The sequence below is a fragment of the Balaenoptera borealis genome, assembly GCF_965194805.1.
Source record: "Balaenoptera borealis genome assembly, chromosome: 5".
In the NCBI taxonomy this organism is placed as follows: Eukaryota; Metazoa; Chordata; class Mammalia; order Artiodactyla; family Balaenopteridae; genus Balaenoptera; species Balaenoptera borealis.
This window is the reverse complement of record NC_138862.1, coordinates 46,207,128-46,234,658: the sequence shown is the minus strand read 5'-3', so window position 1 is coordinate 46,234,658 and position 27,531 is coordinate 46,207,128. Positions and strand designations below refer to the sequence as shown.

Genomic DNA, 27,531 nt, shown 5'->3' with positions numbered 1-27,531 from the left:
TTTGTTTGGTCTGGTGGGTTTTTACCTTTCTCCTTCATCTGCTGTGTGTTTCTCTGTCTTCTCATTTTGCTTAACTTACTGTGTTTGGGGTCTCCTTTTCACAGGCTGGAAGTTCATAGTTTCCATTGTTTTTGGTGTCTGTCCCCTTGTGGGTAAGGTTGTTTCAGGGGCTTGTGTAGGCTTCCTGGTGGAGGGGACTGTTGCCTGTGTTCTTCTGGATGAGGCTGGATCTTTTCTTTCTGGTGGGCAGGACAGTGTCTGGTGGTGTGTTTTGGCATGTCTGTGAACTCATGATTTTAGGCTTCCTCTCTGCTAATGAGTTGGTTTGTGTTCCTGTCTTGCTAGTTGTTTGTAATGGGGCATCCAGCACTGGAGATTGCTGGACGTTGAGTGGAGCTGGGTCTTAGTGTTGAGATGGAGATCTCTGGGAGAGCTCTTCCCGATTGATATTACGTGAGGCTGGTAGGTCTCTGGTGGACCAATGTCCTGAACTCAGCACTCCCACCTCAGAGGCTCAGCCCTGACACCTGGCCGGAGCACCAAGCCCCTTTCAGCCACATGGCTCAGAAGAAAAGGGAGAAAAATATAAAAAGAAAGAAAGAAAAAATAAAATAAAATAGTTAGTAAATTAAAAAATATATATATATTATGAAAAAAATTAAAAAGTAATAGAAAAAAAGAAGAGAGGAACCAACCATTTAACAAATCCACCAATGATAACAAGCACTAAAAACTATATTAAATAAATAAATAAACGGACAGACAGAACCCTTGGACAAATGGTAGAAGCAAACCTATACAGACAAAATCACACAAAGATGCATACACATACACACTCACAAAAAGAGAAGAAGGAAAAATATATATGTATATATTAAGAAAAAGGAAGAGAGCAACCAAATCAATAAACAAATCTACCAATGATAATAAGCTCTAAATACTAAACTAAGATAAATGTAAAGCCAGAAACAAATTAGATGCAGAAAGCAAACCCAAGTCTACAGTTGCTCCCAAGTCCACCACCTCAACTTGGGGATGATTCATTGTCTATTCAGATATTCCACAGATGCAGGGTACTTCAGGTTGATTGTGGAGATTTAATCTGCTGCTCCTGAGGCTGCTGGGAGAGATTTCCCTTTCTCTTCTTTGTTCCCACAGCTCCTGGGGTTCAGCTTTGGGTTTGGCCCCGCCTCTGCATGTAGGTCACCCTCTCGTGTCTGTTCTTTGCCCAGACTGGAGGGGGTTAAAGAAGCAGTGGATTAGGGGGCTCTGGCTCACTCCTGCCAGGGATTAGGGAGGGGTACGGAATACGGGGCAAGCCTGCATTGGCAGAGGCCAACGTGACTTTGCAACAGCCTGAAGTGTGCCATGTGTTCTCCCAGGGAACTTGTCTCTGTATCACAGGACCCTGGCAGTGGTGGGCTGTGCAGGCTCCCAGGGAGGTATAGATAGTGACCTGTGCTTGCACACAGGCTTCTTGGTGGCTGCAGCAGCAGCCTTAGCGTTTCATGCCTGTCTCTGGTGTCCGCGCTGATAGCCGTGGCTTGTGCCCGTCTCTGGAGCTCATTTAGGCGGTGCTCTGCCTTCTGTGGGCAGACAGAGAAGGAATCCCCTCTCCTCATGCACCCTGAAACAATGATCTCTTGCCTATTAGGCAGGTCCAGAGTTTTTCCCGGACTCCCTCCCAGCTAGCTATGGTGCACTAGCCCCTTTCAGGCTGTGTTCATGCAGCCAACCCCAGTCCTCTCCCTGGGATCTGACCTCCGAAGCCTGAACCTCAGCCCCCAGCTCCCACCTGACCCGGCAGCTGAGCAGACAAGCCTCTCAGGCTGGTGAGTGCTGGTCAGCACTGATCCTCTGTGCGGGAATCTCTCCGCTTTGCCCTCCGCACCCCTGTGGCTGCACTCTCCTCCGTGGCTCCGAAGCTCCCCGCCTCCGCCACCCGCAGTCTCCGCCCACGAAGGGGCTTCCTAGTGTGTGGAAACTTTTCCTCCTTCACTGCTCCCTCCCAGAGGTGCAGGTCCTGTCCCTATTCTTTTGTCTCTGTTTTTTCTTTCTTCCCTACCCAGGTACATGGGGAGTTTCTTGCCTTTTGGCAAGTCTGAGGTCTTCTGCCAGCATTCAGTAGGTGTTCTGAAGGAGTTGTTCCACATGTAGATGTATTTTTGATGTATTTGTGGGGAGGAAGGTGGTCTCCATGCCTTACTCCTCTGCCATCTTGAAGGTCCCCCTAATTTCTTTTTCTGTGATTGATTTCTAGCTTCATGCTATGATAGTCAGAAAAGATGCTTTAGATAATTTCTATACTCTTAAATTTGTTGAGGCTTGTTTTGTGTCCTAGTGTGTGGTCAATCCTAGAGAATGTTCCATGTACACTTGAAAAGAATGTGTATTCTGCTTTTGGGGGTGTAATGTCCTAAAAATATCAATTAAGTTTAACTGTTCTATTGCATAATTTAGGATCTCTTTTGCCTTATTGACTTTCCGTCTCAAAGATCTGTCCATTGATGTGAGTAAGGTGTTAAAGTCTTCTACTATTATTGTATTCCCATTAATTTCTCTTTTTATGTCTGTTAATATTTGTTTTATATATTTGGGCATTGCTATATTGGGTGCATATATGTTGACAAGTGTAATATCCTCTCCTTGTATTGATCCTTTTATCATTACATAGTGTCTTTCTTTATCTTCCTTTGTTTTAAATTCTATTTTGTCTGATCTGAGTATTGTGGCCCCTGCTTTCTTGTCATTTTTATTTGTATAAAATATCTTTTTTCATCCCCTTACTTTCAATCTATGTGTGTCCTTTGCCCTAAAGTGGGTCTCTTGTAGACAGCATATTGTAGGCTCTTGTTTTTTATCCAATCTGCCACTCTGTGTCTTTTGATTGGAGTATGTAGTCCATTGACACTTAAGGTAATTATTAATAGATATATGTATTTATTGCCATTTTAAACCTTATTTTCCCATTGATTTTATATTTCTTCTTTGTCCCTTTCTTTTTCTTTTTTCTTTTCCTTTTGTGATTATTTCCTTTTGGATTATGCCTATGTTCTCTTCTTTTTGGTTTCTGTAAACCTATTGTATGTTTTTGATTTGAGGTTACTTTGTTTTTCAAGTATATTAACCCTTTCCTATATCTGCCTGCTTAAACTGGTAGTCATATAAGCTCAAACACATTCTAGGGGGGAAAGAATCTACATTTTCTTACTCTCCTTCCTGACATTTTATGATTTTGATGTCCTTTTTTATATCTTCATGTTCACCCTTTTACTCTTCATTGTGGTTATCATCACTTTCACAGAAAGTTTTCCATTTTTTTTCGTCTGTCTACTGACTTATTTAAATGATTTATTTTCCAATTATGATTTTCTCTTTCCTATAGATTCTTACTTCTTTTCTATTTAGAGAAGACCTTTCAATATTTCCTTTAGGATAGGTTTACTACTGCTGTATTCTTTTAGTTTTTGCTTGTCTGGGAAATTCTTTATCTCTCCCTCTGTTCTTAATGATAATCTTGCTGGGTAGAGTATCCTAGGTTGCAGATTTTTCCCTTTCAGGACTTTGATCTTGCCACTCCCTCTGGCCTGCAACATTTCTGTAGAGAAATCATCTGATAGCCTTGTGGGGGCTCCCTTGTAATTAACTCTTTGTTTTTCTCTTGCTGCCTTTAGAGTCCTCTCTTTAGCATTAAGTTTTGCCATTTTTATTACGATATGTCTTGGTGTAATTCTGTTTGGGTTTATATTGTTTGGGACCCTATGTGCTTCCTGGACCAGGATATTTGTTTCCTTCTTTAGGTTTGGGAAGTTTTCAGCCATAATTTCTTCAAATACATTTTCAATCACCTTTTCTCTTTCATCTCCTTCTGGAATCCCTACTATCTGTAGACTGGCATGCTCTATATTATCTCATAGGTCTCCTATATTGCTTTTATTTATCTATTTTTCCATTTGGCTTTCTGTCTGCTGTTCTGACTGAGCAATATCCATTATTTCTATCTTCCACATCACTTATTTTTTCCTCTGCATTATTCATTTTGCTATTCATTGTCTTTAGTTCAGCTTTCACCTCAGTGAATGAGTTCTCTAATTTTTCTTGGTTCCTGTTTAGTTTCTAATTCCTTTTTATAGTAATCTGCATTTCTATCAATAGTCCTTCTTAATTCCTTCACTATTTTTATTATCTCTTTTTGAACTCAGTGTCTATTAGACTGAAGAGGTCTGTTTCATTGATTGTTCTTTCAGGGGAATCTCTTGATCTTTTAATTGAGAGTGGTTCCTCTGCTTCTTCATTTTACTTGTATTTCTCTTGCTCTATGAGTTTAGGAGAAACAGTTGTCTACTTGGTCTTGGAGGGCTATTTTTGTGTGGGAGCATCCCTGTGTAGCCTGTGTGGGTTTAATTTTTTTGGTGCAAGGGCTGTTTTCAGTGTGAATGCCTGCCACCTCTTTCCTCAGTGTATGCTGGTCATTATCCTCTTGATAGGAGGTGTTACTGGTGTTGTGGTGACCAGAGCCTGCACTGGATATTGTGTAAGGCTTCCTCTTTGCTCTGTGGTTGTTACTGTCCTGTCAGGGGCTGAGTATGTTCCCTAGTTGTTGGAGTAGAAGTCCCTAGATCTGTTTCTAGGCTGTGTTTCTGAGCTGCAGTGTGAGATAGGTGGGATTGGAATGCTCCCACTGGGAGAGGAACCACTGAGTATTCCTCTGTCAGAGCTGTTCACTGGTGAGTCTGTTCTGTGGTGTCACCCATCACCCATTGTGTGGGCTCACAAAATACTCTGTTATTGGCACTGCCCTTGGCCCCATCTCAACCTTGGGAATGCTGGCAATTGGTCCTGGTGTCCCTCAGGTGTTGTTTTCACAAAGCCACCATCACAGGTCCACTGAAGTCAGGTCCCAGGACTACAGTAGTCATGAACCTGGACCCACTGTGGGAGCTATGGAGGCAGCTCAAACCCTGACCCAGCCCAGTTCCCATGTGCATGTGCCCACAAAGCCCATAGCTGCTAAGGCCAGAACCTACCCAGCCACGGGAACACCCATTATCCACTTGGATGTCCTGCAGGTGCTGAATTTACAAAGCTGGCAGCAGAGGTGTAAATCTGTGGCTCACACAGCTATGTGGAGAGATTTCAGCCTTGCTTCCTAAGTCACGTGGCCTTTGGGGCTCAGCTGTGGTTTCAGCCCCACCTATGGGCATGGGTAACCCACTGGCATCTGCTCCTGGAGCCTGCTGAGGCAGTGGCTGGGGTGCAGTAGCCCATCAAGGCAGCAGTTGGGGCACAAGAGCCCCCGAGGTGGTGGCTGGGGCATGAGAGCCTGCTGAGGTGGTGGCTGGGATGCAGGAGCCCACAAAGGTGGGCACCCCTGAGGCCGTGGCTGGGGCATGGGAGTCACTAAGGCAGGAGCCGGCATGTGGAGAAAGAGGCTGTTATGGTAGCCCCTCCCCTTCATGTGCCACTTAACAATGGAGCTTCGCTTCTTTGGTGGGCCCAGGCTTCTTCCACAAACACCCCTGGTTGCAGCCATACCACACTCCAGCCCCTTCAGGCTGTCTCTCGCAGCCAATAGCAGTCCTCTCCCAAGATCTGTCCTCTGAGCCCCACATTTCAGCACCCAGCGCCCGCTGTACCATCGGATGCACATCTCAGTCTGGGGTGTGCAGGGTGGTGGCACGACTGTCTGTGTAGCTCTCTCTGTTCTGCCTGACACAACCCAGTTGTTGCGCTCTCCTCTGAGCCTCTGAAGCTCCCTTTCTGTCCTGGCTAATCTCCCCACCAGTGAGGGTCTTCCCAGGATGTGGGAACTTTTCTTCTTTTTCAGCTCCCTCCCAGGGGCACAGGTCCCATCCCACTTCCTTTTTTTTCTTTCGTTCATCCTACTCACTTACATGGAGATCTTTCTTGTCCTTTCAGGTGTTTGAGGTCTTCTGCTAGTGTTCAGTAGGTGTTCTGTGAGAATTTTTCCATTTGTAGATGTATTTGTATTATACTTGTGTGAGGAGGTGAGCTCCACCTCCTTGTACTCTGCCATCTTGCTGCGGCTGTAACCAGTTATCTATTTTATATATGGTAGTGCACATCTATTCATTCCATAATCCCAGCTTATCCCTCCCCTGCTACTTCCCCTTTGGTAACCATAAGTATGTCTGTGAGTCTCTTTCTGTTTTGTAAATAAGTTTATTTATACTATTTTTTAGAGTCCACATATAAGTGCTACCATATATTTGTCTTTCTCTGTCTGACTTACTTCACTTAGTATGATGTTCTCTAGGTCCATCCATGGTGCTTCAAATGGCATTATTTGTCTTTTTTATGGCTGAGTAATATATATATTATAAATATATATATGGTATATCTAGATAGATAGATAGATAGACCATATCTTCTTTATCCAGTCATCTGTTGAGGAACTCTTAGGTTGCTTCCATGTCTTGGCTATTGTAAATAATGCTGCTATGAACATTGGGATGCATGTATCTTTTTGAATTAGAGCTTTTGTCTTTTCCAGGTATGTGAACAAGAGTGGGATTGCTGGATCATATGGTAACTCTATTTTTAGTTTTTTAGGGAACCTCCATACTGTTTTCCATAGTGGCTGCACCAATTTACATTCCCAACAACAGTGTAGGAGGATTCTCTTCACACTCTGTCCCACATTTATTATTTGTAGACTTTTTGATCCAAAGTCATTCACTGAATGCAAACTGATCTAAGTACAGATCACTCAGCACAAGGAAGGTGCAGGGAGGGTCTGCAGTCTCTCAGCATAAATAACTTGCTTGTCACCCACCACTTAGAAGGACATTTGCCTCACATCCACTTTTTAGTGCAGCTGCATTCCATAAAATACAGACTGTACAATAAACAATTTTGAGATACTTGACATACAACACACTTAGGAACATTTCAGATCAGCAATCAGTTCATACCAACCCTAGCTAGGATCTAATTTATCCCAAGTTGATGCATCTCCTGAGTTGACATTGCAAGATTGTATAAATGTCAGTTCCTCAGGGGGCCATCAAACTGGAGGAAACTACTATAGTTCAACTTAATGTGTATAATAGCTGGAATTTTGTTGAAAATAATCCTGATAAAATCGTGTATTACTTGTGCAATTGTAAAGATATTAAGATATCATAACATATACAGTAGTTCCCCCTTATCCACAGTTTTGCTTTCCACAGTTTCCATTACCCAAGGTCAATCATGTTCTGAAAATATTAAATGGTTCTAGAAATAAACAATTCATAGGTTTGAAATTGTACACCAATTCTGAGTAGCATGATGAAATTTCACACCGTCCTACTCCATCCTGTCCGGGATGTGAACCATCTCTTTGCCTAGCATACACGCTATATACACTACCTGCCCTTAGTCACTTAGTAGCTGTCTGGGTTATCAGATTGAGTTTTGCGGTATTGCAGTGTTTGTTTTCAAGTAACCCTCATTTTACTTAATGATGGCCCTGAAGCACAAGGGTAGTGATGTTGGCAATTTGAAATTGCCAAAGAAAAGCCATAAAGTGCTTCCTTTAAGTGAAAATATGAAAGTTCTCAACTTAATAGGAAAGAAAAAAAATCATATGCTGAGGCTGCTAACATCTATGGTAAGAACAAATCTTCTGTTCGTTAAATTGTGAAGAAAGAGAAATAAATTCTTGCTAGTTTTGCTGTTGCACCTCAAACTGCAAAAGTTACAGGCACAGTGTGTGATGAATGCTTAGTTAAGCTGGAAGTGACATTAAAGTTGTGGGTAGAAAACATGAACAGAAAACAGGGTTCAGTACTATCAGCAGTTTCAGGCATCCACGGGTGTCTTGGAACGTATTTCCCCACAGAAAAGGGGAGACTACTGTAGTTGCTTTTGCAAACACTTCAAATAAAACATGTTGTACCATGTACATTAAGAAATAAATGTATTTACATGTACATAAATGATAAAAAGTATTTAGTATTTACTTTTAAAAGGCCAATAGTAAATTATAGAAAAAGATTTTACTCAAAAAGAAAATTAAAATGTTAAGGAAACCAATTTAGTTTACAAGATGAGTTGCAAAGACTGAAATTGTTGAAAATCGCCTACAAGTACAGATAGTTTTTAATCATGTGGGATATTTTTAAAATAAATTTTGTTATTGGGGACCAATTTGAATTAATCTTGAGACCATACAAACAAGTTGAATTTTTCCATTAATGCTTGTATGCTAGATTGAAGTGATAAAATAAATTTACCATATGCCTACATTTTTAGATAATACTTTTAGTATGTTTGTTGGAACTATTGAGATCTAAAGTGTTTTTAAAATACTAGAACAACAAGCATATTTTTATTCTTAAACAATTTAAACTACATTCTCATTTTGTATAATTATTTTTCCTAAATGAATGTGCTAAGAAAAAACAGATTGTCTAAGGAACATATTGTTTTGCTAACAGAGGAGTTGAATCATTTATGTCTATTTAATACTTCTAAAATAAATTGGGGTATGTATATATATTTAAGTGATCACGTCCCAAACTGAAGTACATTAGTGGTAGGGAATTCATTGACACAAGTTTTCATCCATATCTTTACATACTAAACCAGGTTCTTGACTCTGATCTAGGTTCCCTGCCTTCTTCCCAGTCAGCTTCTGCTAAAACTGATTGGAACAGTAATGCAATCAACGCTGACCTCTGGAATTGCTTCTTATTACACTCAGATATTCCTAAACTTATAAGTTATGGAATATCATGCTACATGCAATATCCCTTATAAAAAACAGTATGTGGAGTTATACATATGAACTGTGGTTAATTTTGATGCTCCATTCTTTAATTCAATTCATGCCAGCTTCCATTTGTCTTCCTAAGATCCACCAAATTTTAGAACTTTTTACTTTTTCCTTTATCACTAAATAGTACATTTCTTCTCAGGATTATGTTCTGTCAAGAAGCACTTTTATTTTTATCAGTCTACTGGAGTTACTGTGTATGGCAGAGAACAGTGAAGCCTTATTACTTTGTAGGTCCAGAGCAGTGAGCTAGGCTCACTCAGGAACTAAGTGACTAACCCTGTATGCCAGCCTCACAGCTATTTCTCAGTAAAACTGTCAATTACTATCTAGAATGTTTAAAGTCCCAGGAAAATAGCTAATTTGCAAAAGCTAAATGCTTAAACAAAAATGGAGCACAGTGTTTCTAAATGAGCTAGTTACAGGTAAGATTACCAAACTTTCACTGGCCCCATATCCAAGTAAACATAATAGGAAGCTGGGTTCCTTCACACAGAGCCATGGATCACAATGACCACTAGCTCTCTGATGAAACGGCATAGTCATGGCTAATCTTTAGGACTGGGGGCTTTTTTCAGCAGACAGTAAAGAAGAAACAGTTTGAAACTTCTCTAGCAACTATTCATTTCTTTATTATTCTTCTCAAGTCATGTATAAACTCTTTGTTCCTCGGGCTGTAAATAAAAAGATTTAGTAGAGGAATCATTATTGTATAAAATAAAGAATACATTTTGTCGTGATCTCCAGAGGGCCCAGACCCAGGATGCACATACATGAAGAAAAAAGTGCCATAAAACAAGCAAACAGAGAGCAGGTGAGCACTGCATGTGGAGAAGGCTTTGCTCCTGCCCTTTTCAGACTTTTTTTTCAGGATGGCAAAGAGGACACGGGTGTAAGAAACCATGATGGTCATAAAACTGAAGACTTGTATAAAAGCTGAAGAGATAAAACCCAGAAGTGTATTAACTGTAAGATCAGTGCAAGAAATTTTGAACAGTTGTAAAATTTCACAGTAGAAATAATGTATTACATTGGACCTGCAGAAAGTTAATCTAAATAACAAACCCACATGAATTGCTGAATGTAGAAAACCAATGAAATATGAAACAGCTATAAACTGAATACAGAGTCTGTTGGGCATCACCACTGGATAAAGCAAGAGGTTGCATATGGCTATATAGCAGTCATAGGCCATCACTACCAGGAGGAAACATTCTGAGGTGGCACTGGACCTAAAAAAATAAAATTGGGCCATACAAGGAAAGGTATCACATGATTTTTTGATAAAAAATGTATAAACATCTTGGGAATTACAGAAGATGAAGAACAAGCATCTGCAAAGGCTAAACTGCCAAGGAATGAGTAAATGGGGTTGTGAAGATGGGGGTCCTTCCAGATGAGAAAAATCAGTCCAAGGTTGCCCACCACAGTGGTGAGGGAGATCACCAAGAACACCAGGAACAGGAGACCTGCAGTCCTAGAAGATCTATAAGCCCTGTGAGAACCAACTCAGTCACCGTGTCTTGTTTGCTTCTATCATATTCACTCAGGCTGATCACTGCAATGGAGAAATGAAATGAAAAAAATTAATCAAGGTTAATTGAAAACTTATATTGGATTGCAGTGTCAATTTCTGTATTTCAGATGCCCCTTACTGAACAAATATGAAGGTAAAGGGTCTCTCTTTTTAAAAACACGCTGAAGAGTGTTAAGTATATTATAAAGAATTCTGAGGAGGAAGGAGTTTTTTAAAGGTTTTTCAAATATATATTTACCTAAAAGGTTTATGGAGCAGGCTGTGGACACCATTTGACTTAGTCCATAACTTGTCACTCATAAATACCTTAAAACTGAATGTATTAACAGTGAAATGTTCTACAAAATTAAGAATAAAAAATATGTAATACGTTTTATTCTACAGTCTCTAAAAAGTGAGACTGGTGCAGGTTCAAAAGTGTTTTCACCATTTCTCAAGAACTCAATTGTAACTTTTCTATTGAACCAAAAAACTAGACTGTATCTTTGTACAATGGATATGTATCATTTCCTACTAAGACATTAATGGGTAGAATAGTAAGACAGTAAGTTAAAATTTCATTTTTGCTGTTTCCTATCCATTATCATTATGTTTGATTATGTATTCATCAAAAATTACCCCAAATTCCTAACAGACTCTTTTGGTTATACATTCCTCAAAACAACACCAAATTTCAAATAGACTGTTTTTAATTTTACTCAATAAATTCTCATATGTGAACATAATCATCAAACATTTATTTAGTGTCTCCTAAGCTAGAACACTGTCATTCCTAGCTCACCCACACTGTAAAACTGTAACTCTGTGTTTTACCAATGATGTTAAAATAACCCCTCCTTTAAGAAGAGAGAAAAGATCAGATATTAGCCAGCTTATCTGCAGATTTGGGAAGAATCTAAGAGCTAGGACTCTACATGCCAATGTAGATAATTATCATGCAGTTAACCAAGAATGTTTCTAATATGTCAGAAGCACATAATTCTAAAACAATTATCCTTCCCTGCCCTTTTTGAGATTACAAGTGAGACTATCAAAGTCAGGGTAGAATGTAACATTACAAAAAACACCAAAGTGGAAAGAATAGCCAGTGTTTAATGTTTTGAATATCTGGATTCAATTTAAATAGTAAAAATTAAGATTTTGTTTACACCCAAATCAAATGAGGAGAAAAGATGAAACACGTTGGTAGGCAATGGCTAACATGAAGATAGCTGAGGCAGAAAAGAGCCCCAAATTACAAATGCACCTGTTAATCTTATAATCTTGTGAAGCAAATGAGAAGGCTAGATCCTGTGGAAACCCAGAGGGATAAACCTAAGTCCACATCATCACAATGCATTTTATCAGTGACAAATTGTATACATTTCTGAATATACAATGTGTTCTGTGCCTCCAAATCCCTGCCTCGGTTATCTAAAGAAGGATCTAGCCATTTAGAAACAGCTGATCTAAGTATATAACCATGCAAGGGAATAAGACTTGGATTCACAGTTCCCTGGCTTTTATGACATGTCCAACCACATGGGAGTCATTCCAGCACAAATTTTTATTTCTATATCCTAGTCACCAACTCTGCAGAACGTAGATGAAGATTTCACTGCCAAGTCTATGCTAGCCTGAAACATTTTCTCAAAGTGCCTGCACTGTAATTCAAAAAAAGGAAACAATGTAGAAAATTTGAGGAAGATAGGGTTTGTGAATTCAGTTCTGACAAGAATAATATTTGAACAGTAAATATATAGAAGAATTGGGGTATTTTCTACAGAAATGCACATAGAGGTTTTGTGGGGGGGGTTGTTTTTTTCTTTTGTTTGTTATTTTTTTCCTTTAAAAAGGGAGGCTATGTTGAGGAAAGCACTTCTGCAAACTTCATAAGGAATAGGAAAAGAGAAAATTTGTTTGAGATTAAGATTAGACTTAAAAAGTACAAAATGAGAGGCTGGTAACATTGGCAGTAGTCATTGAGCAAGCACACTGCTGTCATATCATTGAAAGTAGCAGATTATCTACATTTTACATTCTGCCTAGAATACAGTAATGAGGTATGGCTTGGGGCAGATGTGGTGAACTCCTTCTTTCTGCCTATCTCCAGAGATGTAACAATCTAAACAAGAACCGGATTGAAGACAAAGGCATAGACTGCCCTTAAAACTCCATAACCCTATGATTCTTCACTGTTGGAAAATCTTCTGGATTCTGTGACAGTACAGTAAAGGCTAGAATGAATTCCACTTTTACAGACACAAACTATTAAATAGATTGGTTCCATAACTCATTATCCTGGCAAAGAAAATGTTCACAAAAATGTAACAAAATTTCTGAAGCTTTGAGTCTCAATTCCACTTCTAAATTACTAAATGACAATGCCTAAACCACTTTATGACCTTGTTCTAAGATTCTCATCTGTAGTGCACTGGATTTTCTAAGGCACATCTGCCCACAGTCTATGAGTCTATGACTCCTCTTTGCTATTTAGTTAACTAGTAGAGTATAACGGTTAAACACACAAACTCTATATGTAATATCACCAATTCAAATCTTCATTCTACAAATATATAGCTTGTATCCCTAAGGGTTCAGAGGCTTGAACATAATGTTTATTTAACTGTTCAGTTCAGGATTGCTGCCTGTTCCATTTGGTAGTTAAATCATTTCAAATTTTTTTCAGATATTTTGACAGCTCCTGAGAAACTCTTGGTACTAAAATGATATGTTCTATCACATTTCATGGAAAGGATAATGACAATAAAATAAAGCATTGAATTCTCACCCAATCCCAATAAGAAGATGCAGAGATGCCATAAAATATAAATTTTCATGAAGAACTCTTAAAGTACAAGAACAAAAATGTCAAAAACAATTATTCATCTCATTAATCTTCTTTGAGAAATGCAGTTTAGAAGGAAAGGTATTTATATCCTCTCATCTTCAAATCTGTTTGTGAAGATAATATTGAAACTCCCTCAATGCTACCAAAAGATTCCCTATAGAATAAAGTCAATCTATTGGGTATTATAGGTTAATCAACATATCATTTTGAACATACTCATTTGCAACTATTATTTTCATAGCTTGTTTCTTTCTTCTAAAAGCAATTTCAGTTTAATAGTAGAAAAATTACAACCTAATTGTAGAAAAAAATTGAAAATGTAGAAAAGCACAAAGGAAACAAATTGCTGTAATCTCACTAATCACTGGAAAATACATTTAAATTTTGGGTATTTTTTCTTTCACCTTTAACCAATGCATGTACCTCTCTTGGTATATTTACATATATATTTGTTTTACACACATTTATATATATAATTTATTGAAAATTTTATATATATGATTATGCTACAGCTACACATATTTTTCACAAACTACTTGTAATTGAATAATATATCATTTATATTCTCCTATGTTCTTTTCTTTTTTAACATGTTTATTGGAGTATAATTGCTTTACAATGGTGTGTTAGTTTCTGCTTTATAACAAAGTGAATCAGTTAAACATATACATATATACCCATATCTCTTCCCTCTTGCGTCTCCCTCCCTCCCACCCTCCCTACAGCTTCCCTCTAGGTGGTCACAAACCACCAATCGAATCTCCCTGTGTTATGCGGCTGCTTCCCACTAGCTATCTATTTTACGTTTGGTAGTGTATATATGTCCATACCACTCTCTCACTTTATCCCAGCTTACCCTTCCCCCTCCCCATATCTTCAAGTCCATTCTCTAGTAGGTCTGTGTCTTTATTCCTGTCTTGCCCCTAGATTCTTCATGACCATTTTTTTTTTCTAAGATTCCATATATATGTGTTAGCATATGGTATTTGTTTTTCTCTTTCTGACTTACTTCACTCTGCAAGACAGAATCTAGGTCCATCCACCTCACTACAAATAACTCAATTTCATTTCTTTTTATGGCTGAGTAATATTCCATTGTATATATGTACCACATCTTTTTTTTTTAACTTTTGGGTTTATTTATTTATTTATTTATTTATTTATTTATGGCTGTGTTGGGTCTTCGTTTCTGTGCGAGGGCTTTCTCTAGTTGCGGCAAGTGGGGGCCACTCTTCATCACGGTGTGCGGGCCTCTCACCGTCGTGGCCTCTCCCGCTGCGGAGCACAGGCTCCAGATGTGCAGGCTCAGCAATTGTGGCTCACGGGCCTAGTTGCTCCGTGGCATGTGGGATCTTCTCAGACCAGGGCTCGAACCCGTGTCCCCTGAATTGGCAGGCATATTCTGAACCACTGCGCCACCAGGGAAGCCCACCACATCTTCTTTATCCATTCATCTGTTGATGGCCACTTAGGTTGCTTCCATGTCCTGGCTATTGTAAATAGAACTGCAATGAACATTGTGGTACATGACTATTTTTGAATTATGGTTTTCTCAGGGTATATGACCAGTAGTGGGATTGCTGGGTCATATGGTAGTTCTATTTTTAGTTTTTTAAGGAACCTCCATACTGTTCTCCATAATGGCTGTATCAATTTACATTCCCACCAACAGTGCAAGAGGGTTCCCTTTTCTCCACACCCTCTCCAGCATTTATTGTTTCTAGATTTTTTGATGATGGCCATTCTGACCGGTGTGAGATGATACCTCATGGTAGTTTTGATTTGCATTTCTCTAATGATTAATGATGTTGAGCATTCTTTCATGTGTCTGTTGGCCATCTGTATATCTTCTTTGGAGAAATGTCTATTTAGGTCTTCTGCCCATTTTTGGATTGGGTTGTTTGTTTTTTTCTTATTGAGCTGCATGAGCTGCTTGTAAATCTTGGAGATTAATCCTTTGTCAGTTGCTTCATTTGCAAATATTTTCTCCCATTCTGAGGGTTGTCTTTTCGTCTTGTTTATGGTTTCCTTTGCTGTGCAAAAGCTTTTAAGTTTCATTAGGTCCCATTTGTTTATTTGTGTTTTTATTTCCATTTCTCTAGGGGCTGGGTCAAAAAGGATCTTGCTGTGATTTATGTCATAGAGTGTTCTGCCTATGTTTTCCTCTAAGAGTTTGATAGTGTCTGGCCTTACACTTAGGTCTTTAATCCATTTTGAGTTTATTTTTGTGTATGGTGTCAGTATGGTTTCATACTTTTACATGTATCTGTCCAGTTTTCCCAGCACCACTTATTGAAGAGGCTGTCTTTTCTCCACTGTATATGCTTGCCTCCTTTATCGAAGATAAGGTGACCATATGTGCATGGGTTTATCTCTGGGCTTTCTATCCTGTTCCATTGATCTATATTTCTGTTTTTGTGCCAGTACCAAACTGTCTTGATTACTGTAGCTTTGTAATACAGTCTGAAGTCAGGGAGCCTGATTCCTCCAGCTCCATTTTTCGTTCTCAAGATTGCTTTGGCTATTCGAGGTCTTTTGTATCTCCATACAAATTGTGAAATTTTTTGTTCTAGTTCTGTGAAAAATGCCAGTGGTAGTTTGATAGGGATTGCATTGAATCTGTAGATTGCTTTGGGTAGTAGAGTCATTTTCACAATGTTGATTCTTCCAATCCAAGAACATGGTATATCTCTCCATCTATTTGTATCATCTTTAATTTCTTTCATCAGTGTCCTATAATTTTCTGCATACAGGTCTTTTGTCTCCTTAGGTAGGTTTATTCCTAGATATTTTATTCTTTTTGTTGCAATGGTAAACAGGAGTGTTTTCTTAATTTCACTTTCAGATTTTTCATCATTAGTATATAGGAATGCAAGAGATTTCTGTGCATTAATTTTGTATCCTGCTACTTTACCAAATTCATTGATTAGCTCTAGGAGTTTTCTGGTAGCATCTTTAGGATTCTCTATGTATAGTATCATGTCATCTGCAAACAGTGACAGCTTTACTTCTTCTTTTCCGATTTGGATTCATTTTATTTCTTTTTCTTCTCTGATTGCTGTGGCTAACACTTCCAAAACTATGTTGAATAATAGTGGTGAGAGTGGGCAACCTTGTCTTGTTCCTGATCTTAGTGGAAATGGTTTCAGTTTTTCACCATTGAGGACAATGTTGGCTGTGGGTTTGTCATATATGGCCTTTATTATGTTGAGGTAAGTTCCCTCTATGCCTACTTTCTGGAGGGTTTTTATCATAAATGGGTGTTGAATTTTGTCGAAAGCTTTCTCTGAATCTATTGAGATGATCATTTGGTTTTTCTCCTTCAATTTGTTAATATGGTGTATCACATTGATTGATTTGCATATATTGAAGAATCCTTGCATTCCTGGGATAAACCCCACTTGATCATGGTGTATTATCCTTTTAATGTGCTGTTGGATTCTGTTTGTGAGTATTTTGTTGAGGATTTTTGCATCTATGTTCATCAGTGATATTAGCCTGTAGTTTTCTTTCTTTGTGACATCTTTGTCTGGTTTTGGTATCAGGGTGATGGTGGCCTTGTAGAATGAGGTTCAGAGTGTTGCTCCCTCTGCTATATTTTGGAAGAGTTTGAGAAGGATAGGTGTTAGCTCTTCTCTAAATGTTTGATAGAATTCACCTGTGAAGCCATCTGGTCCTCGGCTTTTGTTTGTTCGAAGATTTTTAATCACAGCTTCTATTTCAGTGCTTGTGATTGGTTTGTTTATATTTTCTATTCTTACTGGTTCAGTCTCGGAAGGTTGTGCTTTTCTAAGAATTTGTCCATTTCTTCCAGGTTGTCCATTTTATTGGCATATAGTTGCTTGTAGTAATCTCTCATGATCCTTTGTATTTCTGCAGTGTCAGTGGTTACTTCTCCTTTTTCATTTCTAATTCTATTGATTTGAATCTTCTCCCTTTTTTTCTTGATGAGTCTGGCTAATGGTTTATCAATTTTATCTTCACAAAGAACCAGCTTTTCGTTTTATTGATCTTTGCTATAGGTTCCTTCATTTCTTTTTCATTTATTTCTTATATGATTTTTATGATTTCTTTCCTTCTGCTAACTTTGGGGTTTTTTTGTTCTTCTTTCTCTAATTGCTTTAGGTGTAAGGTTAGGTTGTTTATTTGAGATGTTTCTTGTTTCTTAAGGTAGCATTGTATTGCTATAAACTTCCCTCTTAGAACTGCTTTTGCTGCATCCCATAGGTTTCGGGTCGTTGTGTTTTCATTGTCATTTGTTTCTAGGTATTTTTTGATTTCCTCTTTGATTTCTTCTGTGATCTCTTGGTTATTCAGTAGTGTATTGTTTAACCTCCATATATTTGTATTTCTTACAGAGTTTTTTCCTGTAATTGATATCTAGTCTCATAGCATTGTGGTCAGAAAAGATACTTGATATGACTTCAATTTTCCTAAATTTACCAAGGCTTGATTTGTGACCCAAGGTATGATCTATCCTGGAGAATGTTCCATGAGCACTTGAGAAGAAAGTGTATTCTGTTGTTTTTGGATGGAATATCCTATAAATATCAATTAAGTCCATCTTGTTTAATGTATCATTTAAAGCTTGTGTTTCCTTACTTAGTTTCATTTTGGATGATCTGTCCATTGGTGAAAGTGGGGTGTTTAATTCCGCTACTATGATTGTGTTACTGTCGATTTCCCCTTTTATGGCTGTTACCATTTGCCTTAGGTATTGAGGTGCTCCTATGTTGGGTGCATAAATATTTACAATTGTTATATCTTCTTCTTGGATTGATCCCTTGATCATTATGTAGTGTCCTTCTTTGTCTCTTATAATAGTCTTTGTTTTAAAGTCTATTTTGTCTGGTATGAGAATTACTACTCCAACTTTCTTTGATTAGCATTTACATGGAATATCTTTTTCCATCCCCTCACTTTCCGTCTGTATGTGTCCCTAGGTCTGAAGTGGGTCTCTTGTAGACAGCATATATATGGGTCTTGTTTTTGTATCCATTCAGCCAGTCTATGTCTTTTGGTTGGAGCATGTAATCCATTTACATTTAAGGTAATTATTGATATATATGTTCCTATTACCATTTTCTTAATTGTTTTGGGTTTGTTATTGTAGGTCTTTTCCTTCTCTTGTGTTTCCTGCCTAGAGAAGTTCCTTTAGCATTTGTTGTAAAGCTGGTTTGGTGGTGCTGAATTCTCTTAGCTTTTGCTTGTCTGTAAAAGTTTTAATTTCTCCGTCAAATCTGAATGAGATCCTTGCTGGGTAGAGTAATCTTGGTTGTAGGTTTTTCTCCTTCATCACTTTAAATATGTCCTGCCACTCCCTTCTGGCTTGCAGAGTTTCTGCTGAAAGATCAGCTGTTAACCTTATGGGGATTCCCTTGTACATTATTTGTTGTTTTTCCCTTGCTGCTTTTACTATTTTTTCTTTGTATTTAATTTTTGATAGTTTGAGCAATATGTGTCTTGGCATATTTCTCCTTGGATTGATCCTGTATGGAACTCTCTGTGCTTCCTGGACTTGATTAACTATCTCCTTTCCTATATTAGGAAAGTTTTCAACTATAATCTCTTCAAATATTTTCTGAGTCACTTTCTCTTTCTCTTCTTCTTCTGGGACCCCTATAATTCGAATATTGGTGCATTTAATATTGTCCCAGAGGTCTCTGAGTCTGTCCTCAATTCTTTTCATTTTTTTTCTTTATTCTGCTCTGCAGTAATTATTTCCACTTTTTTATCTTCCAGGTCACTTATCTGTTCTTCTGCCTCAGTTATTCTGCTATTGATCCCTTCTAGAGAATTTTTAATTTCATTTATTGTGTTGTTCATCTCTGTTTGTTTGCTCTTTAGTTCTTCTAGGTCCTTGTTAAACGTTTCTTGTATTTTCTCCATTCTATTTCCAAGATTTTGGATCATCTTTAGTATCATTATTCTGAATTCTTTTTCAGGTAGACTGCCTATTTCCTCTTCATTTGTTAGGTCTGGCAGGTTTTTACCTTGCTCCTTCAACTGCTATGTGTTTCTCTGTCTTCTCACTTTGCTTAGCTTACTGTGTTTGGGATCTCCTTTTCACAGGCTGCAAGTTTGTAGTTCCTGTTGTTGGTGGTGTCTGCCCCCAGTGGCTAAGGGTGGTTCAGTGTGTTATATAGGCTTCCTGGTGGAGGGGACTAGTGCCTGTGTTCTGGTGGATGAAGCTGGATCTTGTCTTTCTGGTGGGCAGGTCCACGTCTGGTGGTGTGTTTTGGGGTGTCTGTGGCCTTATTGTGATTTTAGGCAGCCTCTCTGCTCATGGGTGGGATTGTGTTCCTGTCTTGCTAGTTGTTTGGCATAGGGTGTCCAGCACTGTAGCTTGCTGGTCGATGAGTGCAGCTGGGTCTTGGCGTTGAGATGGAGATCTCTGGGAGATTTTCACCATTTGATGTTATGTGGAGCTGGGAGGTGTGTTGTGGACCAATGTTCTGAAATTGGCTGTCCCACCTCAGAGGCACAGCCCTGATGCTTGGCTGAAGCACCAAGAGCCTGTCTTCCACGTGGCTCAGAATAAAAGGGAGAACAAAAAAGAAAGAATGAAGAAAATAAAATAAAGTTATTAAAATAAAAAATAATTATTAAAAAATAATTTTTTAAGTAATAAAAAAAAAGAAAGAAGAGAGCAATCAAACCAAAACTCAAATCCACCAATGATAACAAGCGCTAAAAACTATACTAGAAAAAAAAAAAAAAAAAAACGGACAGAGAGAACCCTAGGACAAATGGTAAAAGTAAAGCTTTACAGACAAAATCACACACAGAATCATACACATACACACTCACAAAAATAGAAAAAGGGAAAAAATATATATATATCATTGCTCCCAAAGTCCACCTCCTCAATTTGGGATGATTTGTTGTTTATTCAGGTATTCCACAGATGCAGGGTACATCAAGTTGATTGTGGAGATTTAATCCGCTGCTCCTGAGGCTGCTGGGGGAAATTTCCCTTTCTCTTGTTTGTTGGCACAGCTCCTGGGGTTCAGCTTTGGATTTGTCCCCACCTCTGCGTGTTGGTCGCCTGAGGGCGTCTGTTCTTTGCTTAGGACGGGGTTGAAGGAGCAGCTGATTCGGGGGCTCTGGCTCACTCAGGCCGGGGGGAGGGAGGGGTACGGAGGCGGGGCGAGCCTGCGGCAGTAGAGGCCAGTGTGACGTTGCACCAGCCTGAGGCACGCCGTGCGTTCTCCCGGGGAAGTTGTCCCTGGATCACAGGACCCTGGCAGTGGCGGGCTGCACAGGCTCCCGGGAGGGGCGGTGTGGAGAGTGACCTGTGCTCGCACACAGGCTTTTTGGAGGTGGCAGCAGCAGCCTTAGTGTCCCATGCCCGTCTCTGGAGCTCCTTTAAGTGGTGCTCTTAATCCCTTCTCCTCACGCACCAGGAAACAAAGAGGCAAGAAAAAGTCTCTTGCCTCATCGGCAGCTCCAGACTTTTTTCCGTACTCCCTCCCGGCTAGCTGTGGCGCACTAGCCCCCTTCAGGCTGTGTTCACGCTGCCAACCCCAGTCCTCTCCCTGGGATCCGACCTCCGAAGCCCAAGCCTCAGCTCCCAGCCCCGCCCGCCCCGGCGGCTGAGCAGACAAGCCTCTCGGGCTGGTGAGTGCTGGTCGGCACCGACCCTCTGTGCGGGAATCTCTCCGCTTTGCCCTCCGCACCCCTGTGGCTGCACTCTCCTCCGTGGCTCCGAAGCTTCCCCCCTCCGCCACCCGCAGTCTCCGCCCGCGAAGGGGCTTCCTAGTGTGTGGAAACCTTTGCTCCTTCACAGCTCCCTCCCACTGGTGCAGGTCCCGTCCCTATTCTTTTGTCTCTGTTATTTCTTTTTTCTTTTGCTTTACCCAGGTATGCGGGGAGTTTCTTGCCTTTTGGGAGGTCTGAGGTCTTCTGCCAGCGTTCAGTAAGTGTTCTGTAGGAGTTGGTCCACATGTAGATGTATTTCTGATGTATTTGTGGGGGGGAAGGTGATCTCCGTGCCTTACTCTTCTGCCATCTTGAAGCTCCTCTCCTCTCCTATGTTCTTAGTTTGAAAAACATGGGGGTTGTCTCTCTGGCTACATCAATTTTATAAAAATCTATAATTATAAAGTTATAGAGATAAAGATAATTTGTCCAAATATATGCATGATATTAAGGATTTTCTTTCAACAAATCATGGGCCTCTTGGAAAATTGTACTGTTTTACAATACGAATTTTGAAATTACTAATTTCCCAAACTTTATACTACCAAAAAGAAATTTATAATACAGTTGACCCTTGAACAACACAGGTTTGACTGCACAGGTCCACTTATACTCAGATTTTTTTCAGCATTAACTTCTACAGTACTACATAACCTGCTGTTGGTCAGATCCATGGATGCAGAACGATTGTTACGGAGGAACCATGTATTCAGAGGGCCAACTATATGTTATGCTGGGTTTTCAACTGAGCGGAGGGTCATCACTCCTAACCCCAACATTGTTCAGGGTTCAACTGTGTATAAATATATATGTGTGTATATATATATATATATATATATATATATATATATACACACACACACACACACACACATATTCACATAATTGTATTTATCTATATCTATATTTATGATTAAACTTGGTAAGAAATATATCCGACCTAATGTATTTGTCAGAAATGTAAAACTACTGAAAGGCATAAAAATTTGTTTAATGTATGAAAATTAATCATTTCAAGTCTTAGGAAGACTTGAAATCTAGTAAAGTTGTTAATTTTACCAAATTAATATATAAATTATATGCAATCTCAAACAAAATAATTGGGAGGTAGTTTGATTAGTAAATTCTAATTCATCAGGAATCAAATTGATTTTTTTATGTCAAAAGAATTTTACAAAAAGAATAAAGATGGGAGATGTTCCATGCCTAATATTGCAATATATCATAAAGTTAGCTGTAACAATTGAAACTATGTTTGATGTCGTCAAGGTTCACAATGGGTACGAATTCACTAAAATGTGATAGTCTACTTCTAGACATGGAAAGAAAGAATAGCGAAGTTGATTAAGAGCATAGACTTTGGAAAGACAGACTTGGGATCAAAACTGGCTTTGCCTCTAAAACTATGATCAATAACTTAAATTATCTAAGCCTTGATTTCCTCATTTTGAAAGAAAGTAAATAATGTGCACTTATAAGACTGTTGCAAGAATCAAATGAGAGGATAAACAACAAGCCTTAGTGCTGTACTTCACAGGTAGAAAGGGCTCATTAAATATTAACTTTATTTGTGTTAGTTATTCTAGTTATTTATAAGTAAAGCAGCTAAGCTCTTTTGTTAGGGAATGGTATTTGGGGTGAGCCAAATTGAGATATTGCTAACTTGTGACAATGACAGTTTAACTTTGTACATAAAACAACTTTTATATCTAGCTCATGCCATCTGCAAGTTGGCACAGAGACCAGAAAATAGTGATTTTTGTGGAGTAAATGAGACACATCACCTGGAAAGGAAAAACCTATAGGGATTATATTTATTTATTTTATTGAAGTATAGTTGATTACATTATTACATTCGTTTCAGGGGTAAACTGGTGATTCAATATTTTTATAGATTATACTCCATTTAATTTATTATTAAATATTGGCTATTGTCTGCCAATACCTGTGAGCTCTTGCTCACTGAAGTTTGAGAATGACAATCTCAAGTGAAAAAAATCTCTGTAACATTGGCTCCTCTTCTGCTTGAGTGACCTGTCATAAATGTTACAAAGAGGCCATTTACTCCAATTATATAAATTAAGTACCTAGCAGACACTTTGTAATAGCTTAATGATATTTAATGGATTGATTATACTGTACTCTAATATAGACAAAAATGGAGAACTTGCCAATATAAATGAAACACCTGCTGAAATATGGGACTCTAGGAAGGCAAGATAAATATTTGTGAGGAAAGAATTGCAGTTAGCTTTTTATAAACTGAATAGATGTGCATAGCCAGTCTCCTCAAACTAATTATCTTTTGGAAATTTGAAAAAATTGGTGTCATGTATAATTTCTTCATTAATGCATTTGTTTTTAGAGAGCAAACACCAAGTTCATATTTGCTACCATAGAGACAGTTGTGTCAGACCTCCAAAAACAATAAAAGAATATCCATATGAGGAAAATGGTAATACTGTGTATAAATCTTACATCAGTGTATTTAAAACAACTAGGACTATATTTTTCCTTTATCAAGAATTTATTTATTTAAGCACTTACCATATGCCAAGCCCTATGCTCTGTGACTTCATACATATTCAACTGACAGTCACTGGTGGTTATTAGGAATAGTAGCAGCCTTGCTAAACTGTCATAAACTCATTCACTGGCTCATCATTTAAAACAATAATGTATACAAAGTATGATCATAAGGAAATTTTAAGGAACATGTCTCAGGAGGCAGGCAGATGGATACAGGATTCTCTGTAAGAGGAATCCGATAGCCATTTGTCTAAGCAGAGGCTAATGGAAAACAGATTCAGTCTTTCTTTAGCTACACCTGAAAGAAAACAAGAGTATGAACTAAACACAGTCAGGAGAAAATAGTGTTTATCAAGAGCAAAATTAAGCTATTATTTTTATACTACATTAATGTTTTATTAATGTAGATTTTTTATCACAGCATTGTTGCCTGTTTTTATAAATGAAATAATATGGGAAGTACTCTTGTATCTGGCTTATTTTACTCAACGTAATATTTTATATTCATCCATGTCATTGTGTACCATTAGTTTAATCAACTTTCTGTTGTATAGAAGTCCATTGTTTTCTTAAACACCACAGTTTATCCATTCTCCTGTTGATGGACTTTTGAGTTGTTTCCAGGGTTTGGTTGTAAATAAGCTAGCTATGAATTTGTCTTTCAGTGGACATTTGCACTCATTTTCTATTCCTAGGTTTTTACCTAGAAATAGATTAGAATTGCTGTTTTGTAAGGTAGTCAGGATCAGTGGCATAACAAGCTTATTTGACAGATGGAGTTGAAAATTTCTCAACAATGCCTCCTCTATATGATAGAAGTATTCTCAGTAATAATCACAAAATAAAATAATAATAACAATGGTCAGAAAAGAATACAAGCAATAAAAATTTTCTTTAATTTCACATTATGTCAGTAAAAAATAAAATATTATAGAATAAAAATGAAAAAGCAACAGATTAATGTTTTTAACTACATTTTTATATGTTTAAAAGAATATACATTTACATTTCTGTCACCATAATAAATAATTAATATTAGTTTCTGTTCTTATGCCTCAACTTCTACAAATTTGCCAATGATCTTCCAAATTTTTATCTTCTTTTTACACTTACATTCAATAGACCTATAACCAGAGTCATCAACATCTTTGCTGTAGCTGATGGAAGAACTAAAACATACACTTTGCAAACAAAAATATCCTACCTTGCAATTAGCATGCTGTTTCATTTTTATAAATTTTAAACACAGATAGAATTTTCAAGTGATTCCCATACAATGATATAATTAAAGTAACTTAAATTCTCCCTGTCTTTTTAGTCAATGTGTTCTCATTATTAAATTTTAATCTAACATTTAAATATAAGAATATGTAATACCAATGGGATTGGAGACAAAACTTCAATCTGAGTAATTTCAAACTTTTATAAGCTTATTCTTAAAATGAGTACAAATAGCTGAATTCCTATGGGTCTAGAGCAACTGTCAAATGGAAGTTCTCTGCATAAACTTCTAAACAGAATGTACTCTTTATTAATGCTTCTTTAATAACACATGCTAATTTAAATTTATATACATATGAGTAATACTTAACAGTAATGGCAGCAGTTGTTTCAAACAGATTAACAAAATATTTTTTTCATGGAGGAGCATACTATTACTGGTATCATTTAGAACTGCTAACAAATAACAATAAAAAGCAAGCTTGAGAGACAGAGTCAAGATGGTGGAGTAGGAAGACCCTGAATCCCTGTATGTGTTTGAACTTAAAAGACTATCATTTTAAAACAAGTAGATATAGTTATAGGTCAATATATATATGAACATCATGGTAACCATAAATTAAAAACTTACAATAGACACACAAAAAATAAAAAGAAAGGAACCCAAATGTAACATTAAAGAAAATCATCAAGCCACAAAGAAGTGGACTAGAAGAAGAAGAAAAGAACAGAGAAGAACCATAAAAACAGCCAGAAAACAAATAAAAAAATGGATATAAGTACATACTTATCAATAATTACTTTAAATGTCAATGGAGTAAATTCTCTAATCAAAAAATACAGGGTAGCCGATTGGATTAAAAATTAAAAAATCAAGGCCCATCTATATGTTGCCTACAAAAGAGTCACTTCAGAGCTAAAGACACAGATAGACTGAAAGTGAAGGAATGGAAAAAGACAACCCATGCAAATGGAAAAAAACAAACAAAAAAACCTGGGGTAGCTATACCCACATCAGTCAAAATAGACTTTAAAACAAAGTCTGTAATAAAAGAGAAAGAACTGCTTTATATAATGATAAAGGGATCGATCCAAGCAGAAGATATAACATAAATAAACATATATGCACTTAATATAAGAGCACTTAAATATAAAAAGCAAATATTAACAGAGAAATTGACAGTAACACAATAATGGTAGAGGACTTTAGTACCCCACTTACATCAATGGATTGATCATGCAGACAGAAAATGAATAAAGAAACAGCAGGCTTAAATGACACATTAGACCAGATGGACTTAACAGATATTTATAGGACATGCCATCCAAAACGAGCAGAATACAGACCTTCCACCCTTCACAAAAATTAACTCAAAAAGGATCACACACCTAAATATAAAATGCAAAACTATAAATCTCATAGGAAATAACAAAGGAGAAAACCTAGATGTCTTGGCTATGGCGATGCCATTTTAGATACCATACCAAAGGCATAATCCATGAAAAAAACCCAGAAAACAAAACAAGCTAGACTTCATTAAAATTAAAAAGTTCTGGGGCTTCCCTGGTGGTGCAGTGGTTGAGAATCTGCCTGCCAGTGCAGGGGACACGGGTTCGAGCCCTGGTCTGGGAGGATCCCATATGCCGTGGAGCAACTAGGCCCATGAGCCACAATTACTGAGCCTGCGCGTCTGGAACCTGTGTTCCACAACAAGAGAGGCCGCGATAATGAGAGGCCCGTGCACCGTGATGAAGAGTGGCCCCCACTTGCTGCAACTAGAGAAAGCCCTCGCACAGACCCAACACAGCCATAAATAAATAAATAAACAAACCCCCCCAAAAAAATAATTACTGCTCTGATCACAGCATGTTCTCTTTAAAAAAAAAAAAAAAAAAAGTTCTGCTCTGCAAAAGACAATGTCAATAGTATGAGTGTGTTTCATGTTTGGTAATTGCAATCATTGTTGCTTTTGTTGTGGTCATCCATTTACAATGCTTGGTGTCAGTTTACTTATCTCTTGTAAAAATAAAATACAGTGTGTGTGAAAAAAAGAATTATGGGTAACACTAAGTAATGTGTTCTTTAATTTTTCATCAAGCACATAATAAAAATTTGAATATTGAGAAAAGAAAAAAGACAATGTCAAGAGAATGATAATACAAACTACAATATGGGAAAAAATATTTGCTAGACACATCTGATAAAAGACTATTGTCCAAAATATACAAAGAACTCTTAAAACTCAACAATAAGAAAACAAACAAACAAAAAGAAAACAAACAACCCAATTTTAAAATGGGACAAAGACCTTAACAGACACCTCACCAAAGAAGTTATACAGATGGTAAATAAGCATATAAAAAGATGCTCCACATCATATGTCTTCAGGGAAATGCAAATTAAAATGAGACACCACTACACATCTACTAGAATGGCCAAAATCTGGAACCATGACAATACCAAATGCTGACAAGGATGTGCAGCAACAGAAAGGCTCATTCACGGCTGGTGGGAATATGGACTGGTACAGCCACGTTTGAAGACAGTTTGGTGGTCTCTTACAAAACTAAACAGATTCTTACCATATGATCCAGCAATTACACTCCTTGGTATTTACCCAGTGTAGTTGAAAACTTATGCACCCACAAAAAAACCTGCACACAGATGTTTACAGCAGCTTTATTCATAACTGCCAAAACTGGGAAGCAACCAAGATGTCCTTTATAGTAGGTAAATGGATAAATAAACTGTGGTACATCCAGACAATGGAATATTATTCAGTGCTAAAAGGAGATGAGCTATCAAGCCATGAAAAGATATGGAGGAAACTTAAATGCTGTGAACCGTTAACTGCTCTTTAAAAATTGTCTTAAAAACAAAAGAGGAGGGATTCCCTGGTGGCACAGTGGTTGAGAATCTGCCTGCCAATG

At 37.9% G+C, this 27,531-nt stretch overlaps 1 protein-coding gene and 1 pseudogene across 4 annotated transcripts in view; one reads left to right on the top strand and one right to left on the bottom strand.

Annotated features, from left to right (window-relative positions):
• The window catches only part of GABRR3 (gamma-aminobutyric acid type A receptor subunit rho3), a 394,852-nt gene that overhangs the window by 298,669 nt on the left and 68,652 nt on the right, over positions 1 to 27,531 (top strand). The window contains exon 1 of one of the 3 annotated variants that reach the window (XM_082392132.1): positions 17,856 to 20,769. The exons of 1 other annotated variant lie outside the window; for it this stretch is intronic. The gene's annotated coding sequence lies outside the window, so the exon portion shown is untranslated. Of the gene's footprint in view, positions 1 to 17,855; positions 20,770 to 21,048; positions 21,068 to 27,531 lie in introns of those variants that run through there. One more of the 3 variants, XM_082392133.1, reaches the window with a different exon arrangement.
• On the bottom strand, positions 5,289 to 27,485 carry LOC309628786 (olfactory receptor 5AC1-like; annotated as a pseudogene). Its single transcript, XR_014249477.1, has 2 exons — positions 21,009 to 27,485; positions 5,289 to 10,340 (listed from the first exon to the last, which is right to left on the bottom strand). The product of XR_014249477.1 is annotated as an olfactory receptor 5AC1-like (transcript).